The 12,991-nt window shown below is 37.6% G+C and overlaps 1 protein-coding gene across 1 annotated transcript in view; it reads left to right on the top strand.

Annotated features, from left to right (window-relative positions):
* Nucleotides 1-3,090, top strand: part of TRIQK (triple QxxK/R motif containing) — a 76,752-nt gene extending 73,662 nt beyond the window's left edge. Inside the window, exon 6 of the transcript XR_004959882.1 lies at nucleotides 2,984-3,090. The gene's annotated coding sequence lies outside the window, so the exon portion shown is untranslated. The remainder of the gene's footprint in view (nucleotides 1-2,983) is intronic.
* Nucleotides 3,091-12,991: the final 9,901 nt, after the last annotated feature.

Below are 12,991 nucleotides of genomic sequence, written 5' to 3'. Positions count from 1 at the left end.
TTTGTAAAAACATTTTTATTGTTGCCTGGATGGTGTGGCTCAGTGGTTGAGTGTCGACTCATGCACCAAAAGGTCGTCGGTTCAATTCCCAGTCAGGGCAAATGCCCAGGTTGTGGGCCAAATCCCATGTGCGGGGCATGCAGGAGGCAGCCAATCGATATTCTCTCTCGTCGATGTTTCTATCTCTCTTCTTCTCCCTCTCTCTCTCAAATCAATAAAGAAAAAGTAAATTTAAAAAAAAAAACAGTTTATTTTTATTCTAATCTTATTATAAAATATTATATTCTAACTGTCATAAAATTAGCCACATGCAGTACATGCACATAAACTGCAGTGTGTCCTGTAAATGAACAACAAACATCTTTAAAGTCTTAAGATGTACAATTCTAGTTCGGAGACCACTGATCTACAAAATAAGACTCAGAGGGACCTCGGATTGAGACTATCTAAAGAAGAGTTCAATAGCTGCTTTCTCAATTATCTTTATTCTCCAAAGTTTTCTACCCGTGTCAACAGCGCTTCCTACATTATTCCTCTTGTCTCCCTTGTAGCCAAGGGACTAGCTGTGTTGGCTCCATGTCCTGCTTACTTCACCTCTGCTCTCACTTGCATTGTGTGTTCTCCCTTCTTACTGTGGACGTCTTCCAGGCCCTTATATTACCCTTTCTGCCTTTTGTTCATAACCAAATGCATCTCTCTTAGGGCCCACCTACATTGACTAACTCTCCTTTCACTTCCATTTCATTACTCTCTACTGCACTTTGACTTACGTCCTCACATCTCCACTACATCTGATCTGGCTGAGATTTCTCACAATCCCCTACCTACCCCATTCGGTGGACCATCTCTTTGCCTGTCTGTAGCATTTGACACTGCTGGAAGCTGCATCTGCTCGACACCCTTTCTTCTCGTGGCTCACCCCACCTCACCCTCCTTTTTCACTTCCCCTCCTTGTTCTGTGCACCCTTCTGGGTGTTCCTCGGCGTTCAATCCACAGCCCTTTTAGTACTCCTTAGTCTTTAATCTACGTGAGCCCCTTGTTCCAACCTAGTAAAAGGGCTCATTCCCCAGTGCTCACCTCGGGCTTCTTCCTTGCCCTTTGATATGCTGTCTCTACTCTCCAGGTTCTTTCCTTCCTTTCACCACCAACCCACTCCAAGATCTGTAGAACTGGGGGTTCAAGACTCAGCTGAAATGGCATTTTCCCCTCCTCCCAGAGCTCTCTAGCTGTACCTTTCCTCAGCACTTACCACAGCTCATCAGCAATAGAATGATTTATGTCATCTATTATCCCCCTGTGGGCTGGCTCTATATCCGGTTCATCCTTTCCTGCATTGGGCTGAAAGAGCTGGAACTCAATAAATGAACTAAATGAAGAATAAAGAAATAAGAATGCCCTAATATTACAATGACACAGGATAGTCACTATGAAAGGTCATTTAGTTAGCAACTTCCAGCATTGCCTGGCACACTCCCAAATTAAGGACCAAGCAAACTAATTCTTTTCTTGTTTTAAATAGTGTCATTAACAAAGCATCTCAGTGAGTGATGAGTATGGCACAATTTCACCGAGAAGTAGATATCTTCACAGCTCTGAATAACTAGACGCTAAAATACAGAAACACAATTACAAACATGCAAATTAGAGTGGTTATCTTTTTTTCAGTTACTTTCAACGAGCCATTTATATGTACATCAATACTGTTATTTCATGTTTTTATAATGTTTCAGACATTTATTATGTATGACTTCACACTTCTCTGAGTACCTTGGCAAACCTCACTCTGAAATAAAATTAACATTAATGATTATTAATTACATTTTAATGGAGCATTAATATTAACATGTGAGATTAGAGCTTATTAGACTTATTACTAATATTTCTCATATGATAATTCCTTTAACAGTTTTAAAATTTATTATGCCATTATATTGGCCCCTTTCCCTTGAGCATCACTTGGGCTTGCAACTATCAGAACCATTATATTTAATTAGCTAGGAATAATAAAAGCAACAAAAGCTACCATTTATTGGGGACCGTGCCAGCCTAGGTGAACCGTTTCTGTACATCATTTTACTGGGTTCTCACAGAATCCCGGGAGGTAGATAATACTCGTATCCCCATTTTACATCAAAACTGAGGCTTAGAAAAGTAAAGTGACTTTTTAAATGTCAAAATCTAGAAATAACTGATCTAAGTTTCCAAAAATAAAAATGTCTGATTCCAGAGTCAGCGTTTTAACGGTGCTTATTTAGCTTCTAAATCTGTTTGCTTTTAGCAGGACATTATTTGAGTAGGTGATACCACTTCCATTTAGTTTTCCAGTTTTCATATTTAACATCTGTAAAGTCATGTTGTATTTTGCTCTAGAAAAGAAAAGTTCCTAAATAGGGAACCCATTAAATATATTATGGTACACAGTATGTTTACTGCATTTCCATAATCTTTTATTTGAGAAACACTAATTTAAAAGAAAACAAGCCTGGGATAGGTTGGCTCAACATTTTAAGTGTTCACGAGCTAGCACAGCCTGTGTGGCTCAGTGGTTGAGCATCGTCCTGTGGACTGAGAGGTCCTGGTTCAATTCCCAGTCAGGGTCCATGCCCAGGCTGCAGTGTTGGTCCCCAGTGGGGGACATGCAGGAGGCAGCCATTCAATATTTCTCACATTGATGTTTCTATATCTCTCTCCTCTCTAAAACATCAATAAAAACATATTTTAAAAAATAATAAGTGTTTGCGAGCTATATTTTAAACAAGCCATTTCAAATTCTTGACACCAGTCACATTCTCTGACCTGTTTGGAACATCAGGGCTAAATTCACTCACCTCCAGTCTTCCAAATTTCAAATCTTCATAATTTCTTAAGGGTGTCCAAGCTAGACTAATGAACTGATACTGTTTTCCTAGAGTTCTAAATAATATTTGAAAGCCAGGAGACAGATGCAACTGAAACTGATCGAAATTCTCAGTCTTTTTATAGATTTCAGGCTTCCATTTCCTCTTCCCTGCAATTGTCCTGCTTCTCCTATCTGAAGAGCACTTGAAAACCAAAGCAGAAAAATAAAGTGGATTTTATCACATCTATTCTCATCATCTGTCAGTACTATACAGTCAGACCCGAGCAACAGGCAAACCTGGATCTTTCTAGATTATTTATAATATAAGTAAGTTAATTTTTTAAATATTTGTCTTTAACAATTTTTACTAACCTCAATTCTTTAGGAGCTAAAACTTCCTGATGGTATTCTGTAGAAATCTCTGCTACATTTTTGGTATGTGTTCTCCTTCAATAAACCATTTAACATTGAAATCTATTAGATAGTTCCCTTTGGGAATATATGTAACTTCTAAAGAGATGGTTCTAGAACATTTTGAATGAACAAACTTTGTGAATCTGATGAAAGCTCTGGAAACCCCTCCCATACACATTCAAATTTCATTTAAGTTCAATGACTATTTTTAAATTAAATTTATTGGATTGACATTGGTTAATATGATTATAAGATTTCAAGTGTACATTTCTATGATACATGATCTGTATATTGCATTGTGTGCCCACCACCCAAAGTCAAATCTTCTTTTGTCATCATATATTGGACCCCCTTTACCCTTTACTACCCCTTACCCCCATTCACCCTGATAACCATCATACTGCTGTCTGTGTCTATGAGTTCTAGTTTGTTTTTTGTGTTCATTTATTGCTTTCAGTTTTATATTCCACATATGAATGAAATCATGTGGTTCTTAACTTTGTCTGTCTGACTTATTTGCTTAGCATGATATTCTCAAGATCCATTCATGTTGTCACAAATGACAGTATTCCATCTTTTCTTATGGCTGAGTCGTCATTGCATATACATACCACATCTTCTTTATCCAGTCATCTATTGAAGGGCACTTCGGTTGGTTTCATGTCTTAGCCGCCGTGAATCATGCTGCAGTGAACATAGGGGTTCATATGTGTTTGTGAATAAATGTTTTCAAAATGGTCAGGTAGATACTAAGAAGAAGGAATGCTGGATCATATGAAAACTCTATTCTTAATTTTTTGAGGAGCCTCCATACTGTTTTCCACAGTGGTGATACCAGTTGACATTCCCACCAGCAGTAAATGAGGGTTCCTTTTTTCTCCACAACCTCTCCAACACTTGCTATCACTTGTCTGGTTGATAATAGTCATTCTATCACATATGAGATGGTATCTCATTGTAGTTTTTTTTACTTTTTTATCCTCACTCAAGGACATTTTTGTATTCATCTTCAGATAGAGTGGGAGGAAGAGAGAGAGAGAAACATTGATGTAAGAGAGACACATTGAGTGGTTGCCACCCACACTACCCCAACCTGGGGCCAGGGACAAACTGCAACCAAGGTACGTGCCCTTAGTGGGAACCGAACTCAGGACTCTCTAGTCCATGTAGATGCTCTAACGGCTGAGACAAACCAGCCAGGGCTCATTGTAGTTTTTATTTGCATTTCCCTAATAGCTAGTGAAGTTGACCATAAGACTTGAAACAATAAATTACATAGTAGAAAATGTAGGTACTAAACTTATGAACTTTGGTCTTAGAGATGATTGTATAACTTTTTCTTTTTCAATTAGAATTTACATTCAATATTATTCTGTATTAGTTTCAGGTGTGCTGAATAAAGGTTAGACAATCAGACAATCAGATACTTGACAAAGTGTTCGCCCTGATATTTCCAGTACCCACCTGGCACCACACATAGTTATTACAATATTATTGACTATATTTGCTACGCTGTACTTTACATCCCCATGACTATTTTGTAAGTATCAATCTGTACTTCTCCATCTCTTCATCTTTTTCACCCAGTCCCACAAATACCCTTCACTCTGGCAATCATCTGTCTGTTCTCTGTATTTATTTCTGTTTTGTTTGTTCACTTATATTGTTCTTTAGATTCCACATATAAGTGAAATCAATGATATTTGTCTTTCTCTGACTGACTTATTTCACTAGCCTTACCCTGTAGTTTTATCCATGCTGTTGCAAGTAACAGGATTTTACTCTTTTTTATGGTTGAGTAATAGTCCATTGAATATATATGCCACTTTTCTTTATCTAATTATATATATAATTTTTCCTTTATTGATTTTAGAGAGAGAGGAAGTGAGAGGGAGAGAGATAGAAACATTGATGAGAGAGAACATTGATTGGCTTCCTCCTGCATGCCCTCCACTGGGGATCAGCCCCACAACCTGGGCAAGTGTCCTGACCAAGAATCAAAGCCGTGATCTCTTGGTACATGGGTTGATGCTCAACCACTGAGCTACACCAGTTAGACTATCCAAATATATATTTATGAGCACTTAGGTTACTTCCATATTTTGGATATTATAAGCAATGCTGCAAAGAACATAGGGGAGCATATATCTTTTTGAATTACCATTTTGGTGTACTTCAGATAAATACCCAGAAGTGGAATTGCAGGGATGTAAGGTAGTTCTATTTTTAATTTTTTGAGGAACCTCCATATTGTTTTCCATTGTGGCTTCATCAATCTGCATTCCCTGAAACAGTGCACAAGGATTCCCTTTTTTCCACCTCCTTGCCAACACTTGTTGATTTGTTGATGATAGCCATTCTGACAGGTGTGAGGTGATAGCTCATTGTGGTTTTACTTTGCATTTCTTTGATGATTAGTGATGCTAAGCATCTTTTCATATACCTATTGGCCATCTGTATTTCTCTATGGAGAAGTGTCTATTCAGGTCCTTTGCCCATTTTTTAAATTGGATTTTGTGTGTATGTGTGTGTTGAGTTGAATGAGTTCTTTATATATTTTGGATATTAACCCCTTATTAGATGTATCATTGGTGAATATGTTCTCCTATTCAGTGAGTTGTTTTTTCATTTTGTTGATGGTTTCCTTTGCTGTATGAAAACTTTTAGTTTAATGTAGTGCCGTTTGCTTATTTATTTATTTTTTTGCCGCCCTTGTCTGAGGAGGTATATCGGAGAAAATACTACTAAGAGAAATGTCCAAGATTTTGCTGCCTATGTTTTCTTCTAGGAGTTTTATATAACAACGACTTTCATCCACAAACACTTGTGGACAAAATTCTAATTAAAACCACCAATATTAAAGACTTGCTCATTTTTGTCTTCATTAGGATTATCACAATTGTATTATGGTAATTAAAATTTTAATATAAATAATTTTAACGCTGTTTATTTTAAGATCCCACATCACAGGTTTCTACCTGTCTTTACTCTGAATATTTTGAAGACTGCTTTCATAATATATAATTAACCCTTGTATTTCTACAACTTTTCTTATATTATTGGTTCATTTAAAGTCAGTGTGTATAGTACCAAAATTCAAGGGTTTGAAATAGTACATTAATCAAGATATCTAGTATCTCTAACTGCAATATTCCCATCTGCTAAATGTGATTAAGATATATTTCATCACTTTTGTTTTTTAATTGATGAGAAATGGATTAAAGGGAATGTCAGGTCCCCAGTTGCAGAAATGTTAATTGCTATTTTTTTAGCACATGTCCAGGACAGTGCCTGGCATATAGTAGGTGCTTCATAAATACTTATTGAATGAACTAATAAAGTACACAAATTCTTAGCAGATGGTATGTCCTTAGTAATGATTTTTAAATCCCAGTGGTTATAATAATGTTTCCGAAATGAAATCATCATCAGGCAAGTCGAGGATTCTTTGGAACGTGCCTTTGAGCTAATTTGCACTCACAGCAGTTAGTTGGCTCATTGTTAATTCCCTTTCTTCCTTTATATTCGAGTCACTTCCTCAGAGATGCCTTTTGTGACAAAGCGAAGGTTCCTCGAAGGTTCTAAACCAGGAATTCTCTGTTCTGCACAGTTTCAGTTTCTTCACCATTTGAAATCACTTTATGTGTTTAACTTGTTCATCATCCTGCTAGAGAGTAAGTGTTGTGAGAGTAAGGACTTTGTCTTGTTCACAAATGCTAGGCACATAGCACTCAACAAACATTTGTAAAAGAACAAACGAATACTATGTAACTCTCATTCCTCCTAGGGCAAGTTAAGGTTTTCCTCACACCTGCTGACACTGTATCATAGAACATGGAAGTCCCTCTCTAGAAGGTCCAGCTTTAGTCATCTTATTCTTCTTAGAACAATACTGGGAGTTATTATTCAGATCCTGTTTTACTCACTCTGCCATACTCTAAATATTGCTTATGATCCTCATAGCAGATGCTATTGGTTGCTGACTCAGCAACCATTTTCTTCTTTATCCTTTCCAACAGGATGGGTTAGAAATGGGTCACGATAATCCAATTCAATAATACAGTCTCATTCCCTTTTCTGGCAGTTGTTTTTACTATGGATATGTGACTCAGTGTTGGCCAGTGAGATGTGAGGGGCATTTCGTGACGTTTCTGAGAACTGGTAGCAACACAGGCATAACAATACCATATAGTAACCTTCAGGGAACTCTAGAGAGCACTAGCATGTGAGAGTACAAGACAGCAAAAGTGAGAAAAAGAGAAACAATGAACAAATATAAGAGACAGAGAAAAAGAAGTGAATGAAAGTAGGAGAGAGAAGCTAAAACAGAGACTATGAGAGAAAATGAGTTTGAGAATAAGAGAGATAAAAGTGAACATAAAGACCAGTTAACTGGAAAGACCTAACTGTACTATTTTCTAAGAGGATGACCGCATAATTTACTACTATTGAGCTGATAACAAGAAACTTTCTATAGAAGCAGCACCTTCAAATTGAATTTTTCTACCTGCTGCTCACTATTAAATGAGTATGTAATAAGCTTCTTTGCAATTTATTAGATTATCTTACAGACCTTAAATATGCCTTCAAACTCTTTATTGATAGAATTAACAGATAAAGCTATATCTTAAATAGCCAGTATTTTGGAGTTTCTATGAAAGTGTTATTTTATTTATTTGTGGTTTTTTGTTCGTTTGTTTGTTTGTAATTGTCAGCATCTATTTGAATAACATCATGCCACACTCCCTGTGAAGAATGCCAAGGAATGGCCACAGGTGTCTGGCACATTCTGAGTATGGCCAGGAGACCCACGTCATTAGGATAATGACCATGAGTCATCCTACTTGGCTGTATGTTTCAAATTGAAATAAGAGGCAAAACCAACATAAGTGCAGTTAATTTAAGACATTTTCTATTTATTAAAGCTAATTGCAATTCTGGCTTACAATTAATAATTGCCCAAAGGATTAAAATGCTCCTGTCGCTTGACAGGGTGTCCATGGCACTGCCCCCTGGATTTAACATTTCCTGGAATGGATTTGACTGCCTGTGATGTTATAGCTGGGAAGAGCCTCACTGCAAAATAAGTATCAACAATATTTTGGCAACACCTTTAAAGCATTTTATGATTTATATGACAGTCTATACTGGTGTCTAATATTAAAGCAAAACAGCTGGAGGCTAATTAATAGATGCAGGTAGGATGTTCCATCCTGGAAGAGGGAGGTTGCCTGTTCCCTCACCGGCTGCTGGCTGCCGCTCATACTGATAGCATGTTGCTAGTGTTGCCACCTCATTAGAAAATTAGCTTTTAATTAACTTTGGAAGCTGTTGCATGGGTTTCAATAGGAGGCATACATTTGTACACATCTTGTTGCAGAATTAAACCGCCCCTTCAAGATTTTAATGGGCTTCTGCCTTGCAGAAAAGCAGCAGTCTAGCCGCTTACAGGCAGCAGCTCCATGGGTAGTGGTGGCCACACAGCTCCAGCCTGCTCCCAATTACAAAGAGATGTCCTTTAGTGCCCTCCTGAGCAGCCACTTACTCCAAGGCCACTTGAGACATTAAACAGCAACAGAGAGGACCACAATCCCAGATGCTCCCCTTTCATTCTTCTGACCCCCAACCTGGCTTTAATGTCATATAGTCTGGCAAGAATGTGCCTTACCTCATTTTTATATTTAAACATCTCTGCCTAAGCACAGTGGTGATAAACCCACAGACAAGATAAATAGCTAGATTATTACTCTTCTCCCCAGGGGAAAGTCATGCTGTCAATTAGGCTAATGGGGGTTCTGGGTTTAGCCTTGGCATGACCTAACACTAGGGAAGGCTTTTTGCTCTGCATAAGCTGCAAAGCCCGAAGATGGATTTGAAAAGTGGCTACGACTCTAGGGTGGCCAGTGAGAAAAGGGGGAAGTCAAGAACCTGATGATTAATCATCTGCCACAAGAATGGGAGGGCGAGGAGAATGAAGCCCGTGAGACCAGATCTTTACAGTTTTATTATAATTCTACATACCCTCTTTCGATTCCATTTGTTAGCTTAAGAAGAGATATGGTTGCTTTCTGTTCAAGAAGCGAGGCTCCATCTTTTACTAAAAATAAGTGTTCTTTTGTCATCGTTTTTCAAAGCACTTACTCTGACTTCTCATTTGATCTTATTACCAGTCTCTGAGGAACTCAGGGCAGGTGGCATTTTTCTCATTTTGCAGCTGATGGAGCTGTGCGACACAGTAGAGTTTAGTAATTTCCCTGTGATCACACAGCCAGCTGGTGATGGCACCAGGATGAGAATCCAAATAATTTTACTCTCCTTGTTTATGGCTCTCCATTGCATCCTAGTTCACCCTGCAGCCATAGAAGTTGAATTATGACCTGCCAGCAATCACGTGTTTGTAATTTTATCCATTGCATTATCTGGTATGCATAGGTGACAAGTCTGAAAAGTAACTTCACCTGGCAAATACAATCTGCTAAACAATGAAATAATTTATTTTATTCAAAATAGCAAAGAATACTATTAGCCCCGATTTAGTCTACAATTGAGGAAATACAGGGTCCTCTTTTGTTTTGTTTTGGAGATACCAACAGAAGATGCCAGACTGTGCACTATTGGGATTTTCCATTTCAAAGGCAGGCTCTTTGCACTATAGAGATTGGAACATAAATGGGTAATCACGTGGTCTCATTTACCTGGGAAGATCCCAGTTTTCACCTGCTATCTAGGCATTCCATTGGTTTTAGCATTTGTCTTGCACAAAAGTAGCCCAATTGGATAGCAAGTGTCATAACACCCCAATTTTAGGTCAAAAATGTATTTTCTGCTTATTGTCCCACTGAGCAACCAACCCTTCCACAGCTTAACTGTTGTATGTTTTCAAGAAATGCTTTATTAATTGAATACTTCCAGTGTTTCCCCAGAGCAGAGGACAGTGGTGACCGATGAAGATGACAACAATTTACTGGGCAATCCCATTATTCTAGGTGTCATACTTCATACTTGACCTGCGTCATGATCTCCTTTAAGTACCCCCAAACCTTCTGAGGGAGCTATCATTAGTACCCACATTTTACACAGAAGGAAACTGAGGCTCATAGTGACCTAGTAACCTCAAGATTCAACAGCAGGTTAAGTGGCAAAGCTAGGATTTGAGTTCAAGTCTTTCTGTCTTTAAAGCTCAGACTCCGAATAGCTATGACCTTTCACAGAAGTCCAAGTCTCAGCCCAGAGCTGTTCACCAGTGTGTCTGACTCCTGCAGACGGGAAAGCCCAAGCCCTGTGTCAAGCCTCCCAGGCTGTTTCCACTGGCTTCAACTAAATGATCCCTTGCCACGCTTTAAAAAGAACAAGAGTCGTCTGAGTGCTTTATAGAAATGCACATCTCAGGACCCTTCCTCAAAGACTCTGATTTAGTAGAATCTAGGACTTTACCTTTTTAAAAATTTAGTTTTGATTACAGATCACATTAAAAAATACCACCCTCCTCCCAACCCCTGCCCCACCCCAGGCCTTCACCACACGATTGTCTGGGTCCATTAGTTATGCATATATGTATTTACATTCTGTTAATCTCTTCCCAGCTCCTCTCTTTCCTCTCTGAGATGTCAATTTGTTCCATGCCTCCATGCCTCTGAACTTCTTTTGTTCATCACTTTGTTATGTTCATTAGATTTCACTTATAAGTGAAATTATGTAAGATTTGTTTTTCTCTGACTTGGCTTTTTTCATTTAGCATAATACTCACCAGGTCCATCCATGCTATTGCAAAGGGTAAGGGATCCTTCTTTTTTACAGCTGCATAATATTCCATTGTGTAAATGTACTACAGCTTTTTTATCCACTCATCTACTGATGGGCACTTGGGCTGTTTCCAGATCTTATCTATTGTAAATAATGCTGCTAAGAATATAGGGGTGCATATATTCTTTCTGATTGGTGTATAGGGCTTTTTAGAATATATTCCTAGAAGTGGGATTGCTGGGTCAAGCAGTAGTTCAATTTTTAATTTTTTGAGTAAATTCCATATTGTTTTCCATAGTGGCAGCACCAATCTGCATTTCCACCAGCAATGCATTATGGTTCCCCTTTCCCCATATCCTCGCCAGCACTTGTAATTTGTTGATTTATGGTAGCCATTCTGGCAGGGTGAGATGATACTTCATTATAGTTTTAATTTGCATCTCTCTGATGATTAGTGACGTTGAGCATTTTTTCATATGTCTGTTGAACATTTGTATGTCCTCTTTGGAGACGTTCCTATTTTAGTTGTGTGCCCATTTTTAAACTGGATTGTTTGCCTTCCTTCTGTTGAGCTGTATGAGTTCTTTATATATTTTGGAAATTAACCCCTTATCAGATGTGTCATTGGAAAATATGTTTACCCGTTCAGCAGGTTCCCTTTTCATTTTGATGATGATGTTTTTTTTTCTGTGCAGAAGCTCTTAAGTTTGATATGGTCCCATTTGTTTCTTTTTTCCTTTGTTTCTCTTGCCCTAAGAGATATATCAGTGAAAATTCTGCTACGTGAGATGTCTGAGATTTTACTGTCTATATTTCCTCCTAGAATTTTTATGGTTTTGTGACAAGTTAAAGTCTTTTATCCATTTTGAGTTTATTCTTGTGTATTGTGTAAGTTGGTGGTCTAATTTTTTTTTTTTTATGTATCTGTCCAATTTCCCCAACACTATTTATTGAAGAGACTGTCTTTTCTCCATTGTATGTTCTTGACTCCTTTGTCAAATATTAATTGACCATAATGATATGGGTTGACTTCTGGGTTTTCTGTTCTGTTCCATTAATCTATATACCTGTTCTTGTGCCAGTACCAGGCTGTTTTGATTATAATGGCTTTGTAGTATAACCTGATATCAAGTATTGTGATCCCACCTACTTTGTCCTTCTTTCTCAAGATTGCTATGGCTCTTCAGGGTCTTTTTGGTTCTATATACATTTTTGGAATATTTGTTATAGATCTGTGAAATATGCCATTGGTATTTTAATAGGGATTGCATTGACTCTATAGACTGCCTTCGTAGTCTGGACATTTCAATGATGTTAATTCTTCCAATCCATTAACATGGTGTATGCTTCCACTTGTTTATATCTCCTTCTATTTCTTTTTTCAAAGTCCTGTACTTTTCTGAATAAAGGTCTTTTACCTCCTTGGTTAAGTTTGTTCCAAGGTATCTTATTCATTTATTTATTTTTGCATTTATAAATGGGATTTTTTTTTTTTTTTTTAGTTTCTCTTTCTGAAAGTTCATTATTGGTGTATGAAAATACCACTGATTTCTGGATGTTGATTATGTATCCTGCTACTTTGCTGAAACTCATTTACTAATTCTAGTAGATTTTGGTGGCATCTTTAGGTTTTTCTATGTACAATATTATGTCAGCTGCAAATAAAGACAATTTAAGTTCCTCTTTTCCAATTTGGATGTCTTCAATTATTTCTTCTAGTCTGAATACTGTGGCTAGGACTTGCAGTACTATGTTGAATAAGAGTAGTGAAAGTGGACATCCATGTCTTGTTCCTGTTCTTAAGGTAAACACTTTTAGTTTTTGCCCATTATATATGATATTGGCTGTAAGTTTGTCATATGTAGCCTGTAGTATGTTGAGGTGCAATTCCTCTATTCCGACTTTGCTGAGAGGTTTTATAAAAAATGGTGCTAGATTTTCTCAAATCACATATGGTTATGTGATTTTTATCCTTCATTTTGTTTATTGATATA

The sequence above is a fragment of the Molossus molossus genome, unplaced genomic scaffold, assembly GCF_014108415.1.
Source record: "Molossus molossus isolate mMolMol1 unplaced genomic scaffold, mMolMol1.p scaffold_m16_p_16, whole genome shotgun sequence".
Classification (NCBI taxonomy): Eukaryota; Metazoa; Chordata; class Mammalia; order Chiroptera; family Molossidae; genus Molossus; species Molossus molossus.
This window is presented reverse-complemented; position numbering and strand designations above follow the sequence as displayed.